The sequence below is a fragment of the Megascapheus bottae genome, chromosome 5 (genome assembly GCF_031878675.1).
Source record: "Megascapheus bottae isolate mThoBot1 chromosome 5, mThoBot2.hap1, whole genome shotgun sequence".
Lineage (NCBI taxonomy): Eukaryota > Metazoa > Chordata > Mammalia > Rodentia > Geomyidae > Megascapheus > Megascapheus bottae.
The window spans coordinates 68,494,438-68,511,786 of NC_143513.1; positions in this window are offsets into that span (position 1 = coordinate 68,494,438).

Below are 17,349 nucleotides of genomic sequence, written 5' to 3' on the forward strand. Positions count from 1 at the left end.
TTTTTTTTTTTTTTTTTTGCCAGTCCTGGGCTTGAGCTCAGGGCCTGAGCACTGTCCTTGTACTTTCTCAAGGCTAGAGCTCTACCACTTGAGCCTCAGCACCATTTCCGGCTTTTTTTCTATGTATGTGGGTACTGAGGAATCGAACCTGAGTCTTCGTGCATGCTAGGTAAGCACTCTACCACTAGGCCAAACTCCCGGCATAAATTATTATTCTTTTTTTTTCTTGCCAGTCCTGGGTTTGAGCTCAGGGTCTGAGCACTGTCCTTGGACTTTCTCAAGGCTAGAGCTGTACCACTTGAGCCTCAGCACCACTTCCAGCTTTTTTCTATGTATGTGGTACCAAGGAATCGAACCCGGGTCTTCATGCATGCTAGGCAAGCACTTTAACCACTAGGCCAAACTCCCGGCCCCTACTTTTACCTTCTCAATAAAGGCATTATTTTTTCTTTCTTTTTTTTTTTTTTTTTTGCCAGTCCTGGGCTTGAGCTCAGGGCCTGAGCACTGTCCTTGGACTTTCTCAAGGCTAGAACTCTACCACTTGAGCCTCAGCACCACTTCCGGCTTTTTCTATATATGTGGTATGAAGGAATCGAACCCGGGTCTTCGTATATGCTAGGCAAGCACTTTAACCACTAGGCCAAACTCCCGGCCCCTAAAGGAGTATTTTTTATTAGTTATTAATCTCTTACTGGGCCTAACTTTTTTTTTTTTTTTTTTGCCAGTCCTGGGGCTTGAACTCGGCCTGAGCACTGTCCTTGGGCTTTTTTTTCAAGGCTAGCACTGCCACTTGAGCCACAGAACCATTTCTGGCTTTTTCTATGCATGTGGTACCGAGGAATCAAATCCGAGTCTTCGTACAAGCACTCTACCACTAGGCCAAACTCCTGACCCCCTTTTGATTTATTTTTTTTAAGAATTTATTAACAAAGGGCTGGGAGTTTGGCCTAGTGGTTAAAGTGCTTGCCTAGCATGCACAAAGACCCGGGTTCGATTCCTTGGTACTACATACATACAAAAAAGCTGGAAGTGGTGCTGAGGCTCAAGTGGTAGAGCTCTAGCCTTGAGAAAGTCCAAGGACAGTGCTCAGGCCCTGAGCTCAAGCCCAGGACTGGCAAAAAAAAAGAATTTATTAACATTGATTTTTACATCATATTTCAAATGACATATTTAACAAACAAGTATTCAAGAAGGGAATCTCTATATAGAAACACTAGCACTTAGATTTTAGAACATAATTAAAATTAGGCTGAGGGTTTGTATGTCATAGATACATATCAATCTATGTAATAAAACATTATGTCTATAGAGTCATAAATTTTTATGTCTATATAGTTGTGTTTATATTTCCAATACCATGTCCATAGCATTGGGCATGCAAATATTGAGTACCCATTCTTGTACTATTTGGATGTAATAGCCACATATTAAAGATACCATGCACCTTTTGTTCCTTTGATCTTTACTTGTCTCGGCCAACATGATTCGCTCTAATTTCATCCACTTCCCTGTGAATGCCATTATTTTATCTTGTCTGTTGGCTATGTAGAAGTCCATTGTGTGTATATATGTGTGTGTGTGTGTGTGTGTGAGTGTGTGTGTGTATCACATTTTCTGTATCCATTCATCTGCAGTAGGGCATCTGGATTGTTTCCATCGCCTGGCTATTGTAAATAGTGCAGAGATGAACATGGCTGAGCAGGCGTCCTTATGATGGGTTATGATGTTCAGGATAGATGCTCAGGAGTGGTATGGCGGGATCGTAGGGAAGGTCTATTTTCAGTTCTTTAAGGAACCTCCACACTGCTTCCCAAAGTGGCCTTTTATCTTTTTGTATGCCAGTTTTGGAGCTGGAATTCAGGACCTCCGTTGTCACTTGGCTTGCTATATCATAGATGGCTCTGTACCAGTAGAGCATTTTGCTGGTTAATTAGAGGTGGAGTTTCCTAGACTTTTATATGTGAGCTGGCTTTGAACCTCAATATTATGGCTTTTGTCCTCCTAGGATTATGGGTATGAGGCACAGGGGCCTGGAGTTCCTCATTTATAAATTCAGTTAAACTTTATCTCAACCTGGAGTAGATCATTAATAAAGCCTTGGCCAACATGTACAAGTTCCTAGGTTTAATTTACAGTACTGCCAAAAAACAAAACCCCAAAGGATGTGCTCGTGCGCGCATACGCGCGCGCGCATACACACACACACACACACACACACACACACACACACACACACACAGGGTCTAGTTGTGTAGCCCAAGCTGCCTTATCCTTGTAGATCCTCCAGCCTCAGCCTCACAAATGCTGGGATTATATATGTGTACTACCATGCCTGGTTTTTGTTTTTGTTTTTGTTTTTTGGCCAGTTTTGGGGTTTGAATTCAAGGACTGGGCATTGTCCCTGAGCTTTTTTTGCTCAAGGCTAGCACTCTACAACTTTAGCCAGTGTCACTTCTGCCTTTTTCTGTTTATGTGGTACAAATTGAACCTATGGCTTCATACATGCTAGGCAAGCACTCTATCACTAAGCCACATTCTATCTTGGATTTTTTTTTTTTTTGCCAGTCGTGGGTTTGGGCTCAGGGCCTGAGCACTGTCCTTGGGTTTTCTCAAGGCTAGAGCTCTACCACTTGAGCCACAGCACCACTTCTGGCTTTTTCCTATGTATGTGGTACCAAGGAATTGAGCCCAGGTCTTTGTGCATGCTAGGCAAGCACTCTACCACCAGGCCAAACTCCTGGTCCCTGGGATTTTTTAATTTGTGCCATGTCCCAGCCCTTTTTGCATTTTAGTTATTTTTCAGATGAGATCTTGTGCTGGTCCTTCTACTCCTATCTCCCAAGTAGTTGGGATTATAGAGTGAGGCACTGCATTTGGCCAGTCTATATTATAAAGATACCAGTTGTATTGGATTAGGCCTACTCTTAAAACTTCATTTTATCTTTATTTTTTGGTAGGCTCTGTATCCAAATATAATTACATCAATGTTGCAGGAGCTAAGACTTAAACATCTGACTATTGAGGAAATACAATGCAGTCTGTAATAGTCAAATGGATGAAAATTACCCTTGGTAGGTGCCAGTGGCACATACCTTATAGTCTTAGCTACTCATAAGGCTGGAATCTAAGGATCAAGCTTTGAACTCAGCTCAGAAAGACAAACCAGAACCATGCCTCCAACTTTTTTCTTTCTTTCTTTCTTTCTCTCTCTCTCTCTTTCTTTCTTTTCCTTCCTCCCTCTTTTCCTCCCTCCCTCCCCTTGCCCTTCTCCCCTCCCCCTCTCCCTTTCTCTCTTTGGTGCCAGCCTAGGATTTGAACTTGGAGCTGCGTACTGCTCCTGAGCTTTTTGTTTGTTTGTTTGTTTTTTGCTCAAGGCTAGGGTTCTGCCACTTGAGCCATAGTTCCATTTCCAGCTTTGTGGTATTTAACTGGAGGTAAGAGTTTCATGGACTCAGCTGTCTTTGCTGGATTCAACATGATCCTCAGATCTCAGACTCCTGAGTAGCTACCAGCTCCTGGTTGTCTGGTCTTCTGGTCTGCCTGCCTTCCTGCCTTCCTTGCTTCCTTGCTTCTCTCTCCCTCCCTTTCTTTCCTTTTCCTTTTCTTTCTTTTTGCTATATAACCCATTATGGCTTCAAACTTGTAATCCACTTACATCAGTTTGATGCTGGAATTACAGGTATGTGCCACCGTGCCCCCAAATTGGGATTTTTCTGTTACTTGTGATTGAGTAGTCCTGGTTCAGCTACTTTGTGAAATGATCTTATTTGCTTACTGATTTAATCACCAGATTATCAGATTGTCCGTGAGGTAAGGACCCAGACTGGCTTGTACCTTGCCCCACCTCAGATGCCTAGTCCTGTGTCTAAGAATAGACACTCCTTATGTAAACAAACAATGCCTAGTCACAGCTCCTGACCCTGTTACACTTGTTAATCCTGCTCATGGTTTGTATTTAAAAACCAGCTGGTGGCTCACACCTGTAACCCCAGCTACTCTGGAGGATGGGATCTGAGGATTGCAGTTCAAAGTCAACCCAGGCAAGAAAGTCCACGAGATTTATCTCCAACTAACCACCAGAAAACTGGAAGTGGTGTTGTGGCTCAAAGTGCTATCCTTGAGCAAAAAAGCTCAGGGAGAGCACCCAGTCCCATGACTAACAAAAAAAATAAAGTAAAAATAAAACCAGACAATTAAGATTTCCTTTAGATCCTTTTGGAGATTTAGTGTCAGCATAGCTGACAATTGTTTTTGCCAATTATTTAAGTCTTAACCCCGTAACTAGGGCCTACTGGAAGTCTGACATGCAAGTATTGTCAGTCGTGGGACTATGAGGAGGGCTAGAAGGTTGGGAGGATTATGACCAATTTTTTTGTGCAGACACAGTGGTGGAGCCAGATTACATATGAAGAGCAAGCCGTCACCTCAGACCTAGGTCTGGACCTTGGACTCCTGCCGTGTGTGTGTGTGTGCGCGCGCGTGTGTGTGTGTGTGTGTGTGTGTGTGTGTAGGGGAGGTGGGGAACTTGAACTCAGGTCCTGGGTGTTGTCCCCTAGCTTTTTTGTTCAAGGCTGGAATTCTATCACTTAAGCCATAGCTTCACATCTGGCTTTTTGGTGATCCGTTGCAGATAAAGATCTTATGGATTTTCCTGCTCTGGTTGGCTTAGAACTGAGTTGCTCAGATCTTAGATATCAGCCTCTGGAGTAGCTATGGTTGAGCAACTGGTTCCCAGTATAGCCTTCTATCCTTTATTTGGATCTCTATGTTTTCTGCTTTTCAGTCAGCTCTGAGGTGACAGGCATGACTTGAGTTGCTGAAAGTTCTGCTAGTGACTTGGAAGTATGTTCAGGACTAGAGATAATCCAACCTATCACAAGGTCTAAAAATAGAACCAAGCCAGGAAGAAGCTAGTTGATTAGAGTTCCCCCACAATGGCAAGGCCTCTGTCCTCAGCTCTGCTCCCTAGTAGCTCCTACATGCAAGCAGCTCCCACCTGACCCCAAAACAAAACATTCAAATAGACAGGCTCAACCAGATTCAACCCTTTGTTGTATTGTGTTAGCTGAGCCTCTATCAACATTGTTGTCAGCTTTGCTAGCTTGCTCTGGCCACCAGGAAGCCTGTCTATTTTAAATCCTGAAAGAACAATCCCAACGGAACAGCTGAAACAAGTACTTAAAATAGAGGGTCCTGTTTCCTGTGTCCACCCCTCTCTTCCCTCATTCTGCTGTCTGCCAAGCAGAATAGTAAGAAGACTCCTCTTCTATTGTGGGGACCAGGAGGAAGAACAGACCCGATCACAGGAAATGTACCCACTAGGAGGGGTGGACAAGGGGCTTTCATCTGTTTGGGCAGATGTGTTTATTGGAACACAAAGCTAGTATGTGTGCATGTGGGCTTGATTCTGGATTTATTTATTCCTACTATTATTTAGTGCATATCACCTGTTTTGAGCTTTCTGCCAGGTACCAAGAAAAACAGAAGTACATCTATGGTCCTTGTTCTCGGAAAACCTTAACTGTAATTGGAAAATTACTAAGTGTTCCTGTGTGCCAGGCTCTGTTCTCCATACTCATGTCCCAATGCACGAATTTGCTTAAGCTGACAGAATGGTTTCCAGAAAGTCATCGTGGCTATTGTTCCTATTTTAGCGACAGAGCTGAATCTAGCCCCCGGCCCCTGAAGGTGGGCTGGTCACTGTGGTACTACACTCACATTCATATGGTGAGCACCCACCGGGGGCTGCAAAGATGCTGCCTGAAGCCCCTTCCTCCTCAGGAAGCTCATCATGAGGAAGGAATGCGATGAAAATAGAGCCATAGGCTCTTAAAAGGAACTGCAGGGTTATGCCACTCTGCTGTGGGTTCTGGAGCCTTCTATCCCAGTCGCTGGAGGGCTGCACTGTGGTGCCAGGGGTATTTAGTGCTGCAATAGCAAACTCCAGGTGCGTGTGTGTGTGTGCATGCGTGCACGTGCACATGCATCAGTACTGGGGCTTGAACTCAGGACTTGCCCACTGTCCCTTAGCTTTTTTGATCAAGGCTAGTACTCTATCACTTGACTCACAAGCTCCACTTCTGACTTTTTTTGGTTAACTGGAGATAAAAGTCTCATGGACTTTTGTTCCTGGGCTGACTTTGAACCTCGATTCTCAGATATTATTAGCCTTTTGCATAGCTAGGATTACGTGTGAGTCACCAACGCCCAGCTCAGAGACTGTTTTTGTGTAAGACAAGAATCAGCCCGCAGAGAGGCTGGCAATTCACTTACTTGCCTACAATGTTATTACCTAGCTTTCTCTCACAATTTGCAAGACTTATTGCCTTTTGGCTATTTCTAGAAGTCAAACCTGAGGTAACCCATTCCTGGCTTTGCCACCTCTGAGGTTACTCCAAGAATGTGCCAGAGGCCCTTGAAATTATTTCAGGAGAAGAGCTATAAAACAAATAAAATCGGGCCGGGAGTTTGGCCTAGTGGTTAAAGTGCTTGCCTAGCATGCATGAAGACCCGGGTTCGATTCCTCGGTACCACATACATAGAAAAAAGCCGGAAGTGGTGCTGAGGCTCAAGTGGTAGAGCTCTAGCCTTGAGAAAACCCAAGGACAGTGCTCAGGCCCTGAGCTCAAGCCGAGGACTGGCAAAAAAAAAAACAAACAAATAAAACCTTCTAAACAAGGGCAGCTTGTGACAGGAGTTGGTCAGGTTATCTCTCTTCCCCTCCCCCAACCCCCATTGTGGTACTGGAGATTCAATTCAGGGACTACTTTCCTAGCAAGTGCTTTACTATCTGTGCTATGCATACAGCCCTAGGTCCCATCTCTTGTGTTATTACTGGGACTAGAACTCAAGGCTTGCTTAGCTTTTTTCAAGGCTCCTACCACTTGAACCACAATACTACTGGGTTTTTGCTGGTTAGAGCTAAGAGTCTCTTGAATTTATCTGGGATCTTCAGATCTCAGCCTTCTAAATAGCTGGAATTACAGGTGTGAACTAACAGTGCCCAGTTTCTTTTCACTTTAGAGCGGAGCATTCCTTTGTATGTTTCGATTCTTTGAGGGTCATCTTTGCCCCACTCTGGAAAGCAGATGTCTGTTCTGCGCATTGTGGTATCTCTAGTATGTAGCACAAGCTTGGCCCAGAGCAGTGCTAATGAAATGCTTTTTAAGCAAACAAGCAGGAACTTTCCTACTTGGGCTGGCTTTGAGCTACAATCCTCTGATCTCAGCCTTCTGAGTAGCTAGGCTTCTGGATATGAGCCATCAGCACCTTGAATCACAATTGTGTATGTGTGTGTGTGTGTGTGTGTGTGTGTGTGTGTGTGTGTGTGTGTGTGTGTGTGAACTGTATCCCAAAACATGTTCTCAATGTCATACAGCAGAATTTCAATTTTTTTTGGGGGGGGGCAGTTCTGGGGCTTGCTGGGTCTGGGTGCTGTCCCTGAGCCCTTCAACTCAAGGCCAGTGCTCTACTACTTTGAGCCACAGTGCCACTTCCAGTTTTCTGGTGGTTTAGAGATAAGAGTCTTTTGGACTTTTGCATCCAGGCTGGCTTTGAATCATGATCCTCAGATCTCAGCCTCCTGAGTAGCTAGGATTATAGGTGTGAGCCACTGGAGCTCAGCTTTAATTCCTTTTAAAGCTTTAAAGTACCTACTATGGTATTTATATACATTTTGATCATTCATTTGTGGATCTCTGGGTTGTTTCTACCTTTGGCTCTTGTAATTGGGGCTGTTTTGTATGTGGGGCATAAAAGCAGTGATCTTCTGGTACTGCAGTGGGGATATGATTCAGATAGAGGGCCACAGGAGGGCATGAAACATGAGAAAGGCATGGGATGAAGGCTCAACTGGAGGCAGCTCGAGGCTCCCACCCTACCCCTGGGCCTGCGCGCTGTCCAGGAGCTCTTCACCTCAAGGTTACCATCCTACCCCTTGAGACTCAGCCCCACTTCCCATTTTCTAGGGGTTAATTGGAGATAACAGTCTCATAGAGACTTTTCTGCCCAGGCTGGCTTTGAACTGTGATCCTCAGATCTCAGCCTCCCAAGTAGTTAGGATTACAGGTGTGAGCCACTGCACCCAGCTGGAGGTGATTTGTTTGGGATATACAGACTCTTTTCAGAAAGGAGAAAAATGAGTGTGATAGTGCACAGCTATAACCCCAATACTCAGGGGCAGGAGGACCTCGAATTCTAGGGCAGCCTGAGCTACCTAATTGGACCTTACAGAAGAGGAGGGAGGGAGAGAAAGGGAGGAGTGAGGTAGAGGAGGAGGAAGGAATTGACTGAAGGACTTGGGGATGGAAGTAGCTTGGTAAAAAGCAGCATTCTGGATGATCCATCTGACAGAACAGGGTGTAGAATGGCTTAGTGGTTCAAGGAGTGAAGGCGGTGCCATCTTGGGCAGCAGTCTGAACAGGAGATGCAGAGGGCCTGGCCGGAGTGGGGCAGCACAAGTGGGGAAGGAAGCCTCCATGCTGGAGACCCTCAGGAGGGATGGAAAACAGGGTCTGGAGTCCCGCGACAGTACTGAAGGAGAGGAGAGATCAAACATCTAAACATCAGGGGCTTCCAGGTGAGTGCTGGGCAACTGACTGAACATCGAGGGAGACCTTTGGTTGAGCTTGAGGTGACAAGAGGACAGACATTTGGATAGAAGCATCCAGAAAGTTGTTAGTGACGCACATGGAGAACTGGGTGACAAGTTGGGGCTAGAGAGAAAAAAATATAAAAGGAAAGGAAGTTTTTAAATGAAGAAAACAAAGAAGAGATTGTTAGAGGGTAGCACCAGAGTTTCACTCCCAGCTCTGGGCCCTCAGCCAGAGAGAAACCCACACACTTGGGCTGCCACTCAGGTAAAGGGCTGGGCGCCTCCCAGCTCCGGTTATGATGCAAAGATAGCCTTTTCATTTTTCTTTCTTCTTCTTTTATTATTATTGTTATTATTATTATTGTGTGTGTGTGTACTGGTCCTGGGGCTTGAACTCAAGGCCTTATGTATGCTCTTGCTTAGATATTTTGCTCTCCTTTTGAGACTTCAGCCATACCTCTACTTCCAGCTTTTTGCTGAATAATTGGAGACTCAAGTCTCATGGACTTTCTAGCTAGAATGGCTTCGTACCTTGATCTTTTCAGATCTTAGCCTCCTGAGTGGCTAATATAGATATGAACCACCAGAGCCAGGCCTCTTTTTCTCTACAGCTTAAAAAGACAAAGTTGAGCCAGGCACTGGTGGCTCATGACTGTAATCCTAACTATTGAGGAGGCTGAGATCTGAGGATCGAAGTTCAAAGCCAGTCTGGGCACGGAAGTCCATGAGACTTTTATCTCCAGTTAACCACCAGAAAACCATGGTTCAAAGTGGTAAAGCACTAGCCTTGAGTTGAAGAACTCAAGGACAGCACTCAGACCTAGAGTTCAAGGCCCTACAACTGACAAAAAAAGTCAGCTTGCTTGTCTGAACTACTTTCCATGCTCCATTCCTCTACCCTCATAACATTATGCTCCATGGAAACTCAGCCTTAAGGGCCAAGAGTTTGGCCTAGTGGTAGAGTACTTGCCTAGCATGCATGAAAACCTGGGTTTGATTCCTCAGTACCACATACATCAAAAAAGCCGCAGCTGGAAGTAGTCCTGTGGCTGAAGGGGTAGGGCAATAGCCTTGAGCTGACGAGCTCAGGGACAATGGCCAGGCCCAGAGTTCAAGCCCCACAAGTGACCCGCCACAGGACTCAAAAAAAAAAAAAAAGACAAAGATTCGAAAAAGCCAGAAGTGGTGCTGTGGCTCAAGTGGTAGAGTGCTACTCTTGAGAAAGCCCCAGAACAGTGCTTAGGCCCTGAGTTCAAGCCCCAGGACAGGCAAAAACAAAAACAGCCTTAAGGGCTGGGAATGTGTTGTAATGGTAGAGTGCATGCATGAAGCCCTGGTTTCAATTCCTTGCAACTACATAAACAGAAAAGGCCAGAGTGGTACTGTAACTCAAGTGGCACTTTTGCTCAAGGCTATCACCCAGGCACTGAGTTCGAGCCCCAGGACTGGTGAGAAGAGGGGCAAGAGGGCCGGGGGGGGGGGGGGGGAGAGAGAGGGGGGGAGGGGGAGGGGGAGGGGGGGAGAGGGAGAGGGACAGGGAGAGGGAGAGGGAGAAGGAGAGGAGAAAGAAAGAAAAAAGAAACTCAACCTTGGGGCTGGGAGTTTGGCCTAGTGGTTAAAGTGCTTGCCTAGCATGCATGAAGACCCGGGTTCGATTCCTTGGGACCACATACGTAGAAAAAAGCTGGAAGTGGTGCTGAGGCTCAAGTGGTAGAGTTCTAGCCTTGAGAAAGTCCAAGGACAGTGCTCAGGCCCTGAGCTCAAGCCCAGGACTGGCAAAAAAAGAAAAAAAAAAGAAAGAAACTCAACCTTAAGACTTTCAGTGAGTCCCAGGGCACAATCAAAATCAGCTTCTCAATGGAATGCTGTTCCCATACCAACTTCTCTTTCCAATACCTGGTACTTTTGTGTGGGAGTGGGGGAAAACACTAAAACTGATCTTGCTTCTTCAGAGATATATGGCATGTGTCCTGTTCCAAGGACTGAGAAGACAGGTGTCCCCTCCTTTTCCTGACCCTCAGTCTCAGTTCCAGCTCCCCAGGTCTGATCACAAACATTTAAAGCTGACTGGACAGTTTGCCAATGGTGGTGGATGGGAATAATGCACTAAAACTTTGAGGCACAATAACAAAGCTCGGCACTGAATGGCTATGTTGATTCCTTCAAGTAACTTAGGGGTAAGAGGCCAGAAAATAGAGTAAAAGCCAGAGACAGAGAAGTTGCTGACACAACCGTGGTGACCTAAAACAGCGGCCAAGAGTAAGGATTTTCCCCATCTGGGTCCCCAGTTCTCTGCTTTCTTTCACCCACAGACAAAATGTGTCTCAGTCTGATTCCTTAGGTCTTTCTTCCCAAGGCCTTGTTTTTTCATGTCTTTTTTTATCTCCCACTATTTTCCTAATTTTGTTTTGGGGGATCAAATTCAGAGCCACTGAAGTACATCCCAGCTTTTTTTTTTTTTTTTTTTTTTTTTAGGTTTTTGTTTTCTGTGGCTCAGGCTAGCCTCAAACTTAGGCTATTCCTGCCTCAGCCTCCTGAGGGCTAGGATTACAGGTGCACCATGCCTGGCTTCTTGCCCTGACTTTGACTCATTTGCTAGTCATGGTTAATTTCTTTGTTAAAGCCGCCCATCTCCAAATCAAGTCCTCATGTAGCCTGTCATACTTCTTGTGGGCTGGGTACGCTTGTGTGATAGTTTCCATCTTTTTATGCAAATTTTAGATATGTTCTGAACATCAGTTAGTTGTTCTGAACATCCTTAGATAGTCATGAGAAACTTTTGGGCAGATAGAGAGAACGAAACACAGACTGTCTTTCTCCACATCACCAGGATGACAGCCAAGGCTGGGCACCAGGACAGCCTGGCAGGCCTCCCCCATACCATGCTATCTTCTGCATACTGACCACCTGACAAATTTTCTAGGACAGTCCTCCTCCCCATACTTTGACACAGAGTCTTACTTTGTGGCTCAGACTGGTCTCAATTTCTTAAATTCAAGGTCATTTTCCTTCATCTTATCTCCCCAATGGCTAGGAATATAGTGTACATCACCACACTCGGCTGGGTAGTCTTATTTTTTTTCTTTTTGGTGCAAGTATTGGGGCATCTTGGAACTTGGAACTTTCTCTCCCTCCCTCCTTCTCTTCTCTCCCTCGCTCCCCCTCCCCCTCTGACAATCCTGGGGCGTGAATTCAGGGCCTGGGCACTATCCTTGAGTTTTCTCAAGGCTAATATTCTACCACTTTTGAGCCACAGCACCACTTCCATTTTTTTTTTTTTCCTGTGTATGTGGTACCCAAGAATCAAGCCCAGGGCTTAATGCATGCTAGGCAAGCACTCTACCACTAGGCCACACACACTCCAGGCCCCCGAGCTTCTTTTGCTGAAAACTAGCACTCTATCATTTAAACTACAATGCCAATTCTGGCTTTTTCTGTTTATGTGGTACTGAGGCATCAAACCCAGGGCTTCATGCATGCTAGGTGAGCACTCTACCAGTAAGCCATATTCTCAGCCCCTCTTGCTTGGCTTTTTTTGTTCAAGGCTGGCACTCTACCACTTGAGCCATATCTCTACTTCTGGCTTTTTGGTGGTTAGAGATGAGTCTAACAGACTTTTCTGCTGGCTTTGACCTTGATCGTCAGATCTCAGCCTCCTAAGTATCTAAGATTACCGGTGTGAGTTACTGGCACTTGACTATAGATAGCCTCATTTTTTTTTTTTTAATTTTATTTTTTTGGTCAGTTGTGGGACTTAAACTCTGGGCCTAAGTACCTAGGATTACAGGTGTGAGTTACTGGCACCTGACAACAGACAGCCTCATTTTGGTTGTATTTATTTATTTTTTGGTCAGTTGTGGAACTTGAACTCTGGGCCTGGGCATTGTCCCTGAGCTCTTCAGCTCAAGGCTACCGCCCTACCCCTGGGGCCACAGCACCACTTCCAGTTTTCTGATGGTTAATTGGAAATTAGAGTCTCACAGACTTTAAGTACTATGGCTGGCTTTGAACTGCAATCCTCAGATGTCAGCCTCATTAGGATTACAGGTGTGAGCCACCGCCCCTGGCTTATTATTTTTGAGACAGAAATTTGCTATATTATCTAGGCTGAGTTTGAACTTGCTATCTATTCCACACTGTCCTAGAACTTTTCATTTTCCTGCTTCAGCCTCTTGAGTGTGGGGATTATAGAAGTACATTATTACCATGTTCAATCAGTCCATTTTTTTTTTTTTTTTGCCAGTTCTGGGGCTTAAACTCAGGGCATGGGCAATGCCTGGGACTCCTTTTGCTCAAGGCTAATGCTCTGCCACTGGAGCCTAAGCACCATTTCTGGCTTTTTTTTTTCTGTGTATGTGGTATGGAGGAATTGAACCCAGGGCTTTGTGCATGTTAGGTGAGCACTCTACCACTAGGCTACACTCCCGGCCCCCATCAGTCCATTTTTAGAGGATTATGTTTTTATGAATTCAGTCTCTGTTTCCTAATTTTTCTCTGAGAATATGTGGTGCTGAAAGTCTTAAGCCACAGGCCCAAGTTCTGTCCTGGGAGTCATATTATGATGTACTGTTTAGCACATGGTGAACGCTGGCGCCACCCTGACTGAAGGCTGATTGCTCCCTTCCTACCAAGTCACAATACCCCAGATGAGGCCATTTTGAAGGCTAGGGTGGGTAGCACCCCAGGTTAGCAGGTTAACCTGAACACTAGTCATTATGATACTGAGGTCATGTTTTAGTCACTAGGCCTCCCTCCGCCCTCCTGCCCCTCCCTTCCCTCAGGCTCACTTCGTGACCAACTAGGTAGCACAAGGGGCTCTGGGTGGCAATGATGAAGGCTGAGGCAGAGGGTGCCACCCACCCCTCCAATGATGTGGTTGGTGTAAGGGAAGATGGGAAGGAAGAAGTACCACAACTCAGGGGAGGCAGACCTGCCTTATGCATCCTCCCTCCCTCCTGCCCTGTTTTTCATATATGGCCTGTGGCCTTCTAATCTCTCTTCCTATGAGCTCATTGCCTTACAACACTGCTTTCTTGCCTCCTGTGGCTCTGTATCACCCACCGGTGTGCCCACTGGAGCCTGGTCAGGTCCTCTGAAATGGGCTCTCTGTGGAAATCCCCTTAGAGAGTAAATGTTTTGCTCCCAGATTCCTCCCCCCCTACCCCCTCCCCCTACCTGCCAAAGCTTCCCTTTGGCCAAGTTCTTGCTTCCTTAACCAGTAAGTCAGAAGCAGCAGGGGATTTTTTTTTTTTTGTCTGTCCTGGGGCTTGAACTCTGGGCCTGGGCGCTGTCCCTGAGCTCTTCAGCTCACTTGGGCCACAGCACCACTTCCAGTTTTCTTTTTTTTTTTTTTTGTCAGTCCTGGGCTTGGGCTCAGGGCTTGAGCACTGTCCTTGGACTTTCTCAAGTCTAGCACTCTACCACTTGAGCCTCAGCACCACTTCTGGCGTTTTTTGCTATGTATGTGGTACCGAGGAAACGAACCCGGGTCTTTGTGCATGCTAGGCAAGCACTTTACCACTAGGCCAAACTCCCAGCCCCCACTTCCAGTTTTCTAGTGGTTAATTGGAGATAAGAGTCTCAAGGTCTTTAGTAGCCGGGCTGACTTTGAACTGGGATCCTCAGACCTCAGCCTCCTGATTAGTTAGGATTACAGGCACTGCACCCCACTAGGGGATTTTTTTTTTTAATACCTTTTCGAGAAAGCCTTTTCTAGGGCTGGGGGTTTGAGATACGGGTTTGATTCCTCAGTACTCATACAATAGAAAAAGATGGAAGTGGTGCTGTGGCTCAAGTGGTAGAACACTAGCCTTGAAAGAACCCAAGGACAGTGCTCAGGCCCAGAGTTCAAGCTCCAGGACTGGCAAAAAAAAAAAAAAAAAAAAAAAAGTAGCAGAAAGTATTTCCTATTATGATTTTTAGAATTTGTGAGAAGTATAGTATCTATTTTCTTCCCTTTATACTCTGGAAAACCCCTGAAGTGAGCTCATGGTAGATGAGTCCAGATCACAGTTGAATGGCAAGTTGGGCTAAGACTTGGCCCTTGAGCCAGGAGTCACCTGAGGTCCAGTAGGATGGAAGGAAGGAAGGATCTGGTGGCATGGAGTTTGCAGAAGTGACGTGAAGCCACTGTTCTGTCCATTCTCTACTTCCCATTTTAAACTTTATAATCTGTAAGGTGATGGTCCAAAGACCTGGAAGCCTTGGCATTCATTCTGCTGAAAGGGCCTTTGGCTGCCATCAGGCCTTGGCCAGACTCTTTGCTCCATTTAGAGCTACATCTGTGGAGCTAAACTGCCTCAACTGGCTGAGGGGAAGGAAAACAGGCAGGAAGTGCAGGCATCTGCCAGGTTTACCATGCAGAAGGCTTCGCAAACTCCCTGCTCTTGGCAGCCTGCTGGTCCAGCTCCAGGCCCAGGTGGCTGCAAGCTCCAGGATAGATGACTCAGGTAAACTGTGCTGGACAAACAAGCTCGTGTTCTCAACCCACCAGAGTGATCCTGTAATTAGCTCTTAGTTCAATACCATCACCCCCTAAGGGTGACCTTACCAGGCCAGGAGCCAGGGCCAGAGGAGACTGGCAGGAATGTGGGTTATCGTGCTGTGTTTTGTTGCCCCAGGTGCTTCCAGATGCTTCTAAAACTGGGCTTGGAGCTGAACTACCAGCACCTGCATGATCTGATAAAGGCATGAAAGCTGTTATACTGAAGGAGTCCTATCTACAGCAAGGACAACCACTGAGGAAGTTATGGGATGTCTTTCCCTTAATTCCAGGCCTATTGTTACAGTAGTTCCTACCACCTGGAAACTGATTGCTGGACAGGGTAGCTGGGTAGCTGGGTGTAGCTTAGGATTGCCAAACAGCTAACGCTGAGCACTATTACATTGTAGAAACTTCTAAACACAACATCTAATCTCCAAACATCCCTAGGATATAGCTATTGGTATTGTCTTCATATTAAAGATGAAGAAGCTGAAGCTCTGAAGCGCATGGCTGACGCACAGTGAAACCAGAACTGAAGCCAGACAAACAAATCTAGTGTGCTAGCTCTTTCTTCTAGGCTTTGATCTCTCATAGACACTGCTTCTTTTCATTACTGTGACTAAGGGGATCTGGAGTATGGAACCTCAGGCTAGGTACACCCACTATGTGATCTTCTGTCCCCTACTCTGGCCTTCAGCTTCCTCATCTCTGAACTCAGAACTCAGGGGAGTTTGGCCATTGCAGTCTTTGCAACTGTGTTTCTATTTCTACCGGTCTACTAGCTTCCAGAAGGCTCTGGGCCCAGGTCCTTCTCTGCCATTGTTCAACCTCACAGGAAACATTTACTCTTCTGATTACCAAGGACAGCTTCCTCAACATTAGGGTGGAATGCTGAAAAACAGCCCCACGTGCTACTGACTAATGGAGCAAAACTGCTTCCCCACTCCAGTCCTCAGTTTCCCCACTTGATCCAGTAAAGATAATGGCATCTTTGTGTTCAAAGGCTGCTGTGAGTCAGGGTTAATTAGCATTAGTCACAGACTTTGGAATCCTCACAAGCAGAGGGGTCGTTGGCTGGGTCTGCACTGCACTGTACCCGGGATGACACGCTGCTCTGGCCTGTGGCCCTGTGAACACGCAATCCAAGCTTCACAATTGGCTTGCCTCACTCTATGTGTTGGCCTTGGGGTGACCTAGCCTGAGTGTTGTGTGGTGGCCAGACATGAAAATGACACCTTGGGATGGCTGCCTCAGCACTGTCCTGCCTGCCCAGTGCTGCCAATGACTTATCTCTCCTGGTTTCCTTTTTCAGCTGCCTTCCTAGTCAGCCAGGCTTTTTTTTTTTTTTTTTTTTTTTTGGGACAGTCCTGGAGTTGAACTCAGGGACTGGACACTATCCTTGGGCTTTCTCAAGGAACTCTACCACTTTTGAGCCACAGCACCACTTCTGGCTTTTTCTCTGTGTGTGGTATCGAGGAATCAAACCCAGGGCTTCCTGCATGCTAGGTGCGCACCTTACCACCCACCCTTCTGCCAGGTTTTTATTTTACCTTTGCAATTTGTACCTCAATCCTAAGATGTCAAGTCTTAGTCTGATCTCTTAGGAAGGTTATTTTCCTTCTCTGGCTCTTTAATAAATATCCATTCTCTCCATTCCTCCCTATTCTGACTCCCTCAATGCTTTTGGTTTCTTTTCCTATAATAGACAGGGCAAACCAGGCAGCTTATGCCTTAAGCAGCTGAATTTAACTTGGGCTAGGAAGCAAGACCCCCCCCCCCCCAAAATAAGGATAAGCAGGGCACAGATAGCTCACATATAGCTCAGGCGGCTGAGATATGAGAATCAAAGTTTAATGAAAGCTTTTTTTTGGTGGGTCATGGAGGGGGGGGGACTTGAACTTGTCTTGAGTGCTGTCTCTGAGCTCTTCAGCTCAAGACTACGTCCCTACCTTTGAGCCAAGCCCCACTTCTCATTTTCTGGAGGTTAAAGAGTTTAAGGTCCTTTTGTGCCTGAGCTGGCTTTGAACCTTGATCCTCATATCTCAGCCTCCTGAGTGGCTAGGATTATAGGCGTGAGCCACTGTGCCCGGCTTTTTTTTTTCTTTCTTTTTTGCCACTCCTGGTTTTGAACTCAGGGCTTGGGCTTGAGTACTGTTGTTGGGCTTTTTCCTCAAGGCTAACACTCTACCACTTGAGTCACAGCACAACTTCCGCTTTTCTATGTATATGGTACAGAGGAATCAAACTGGAGTCTTTGTACATGCTATGCACT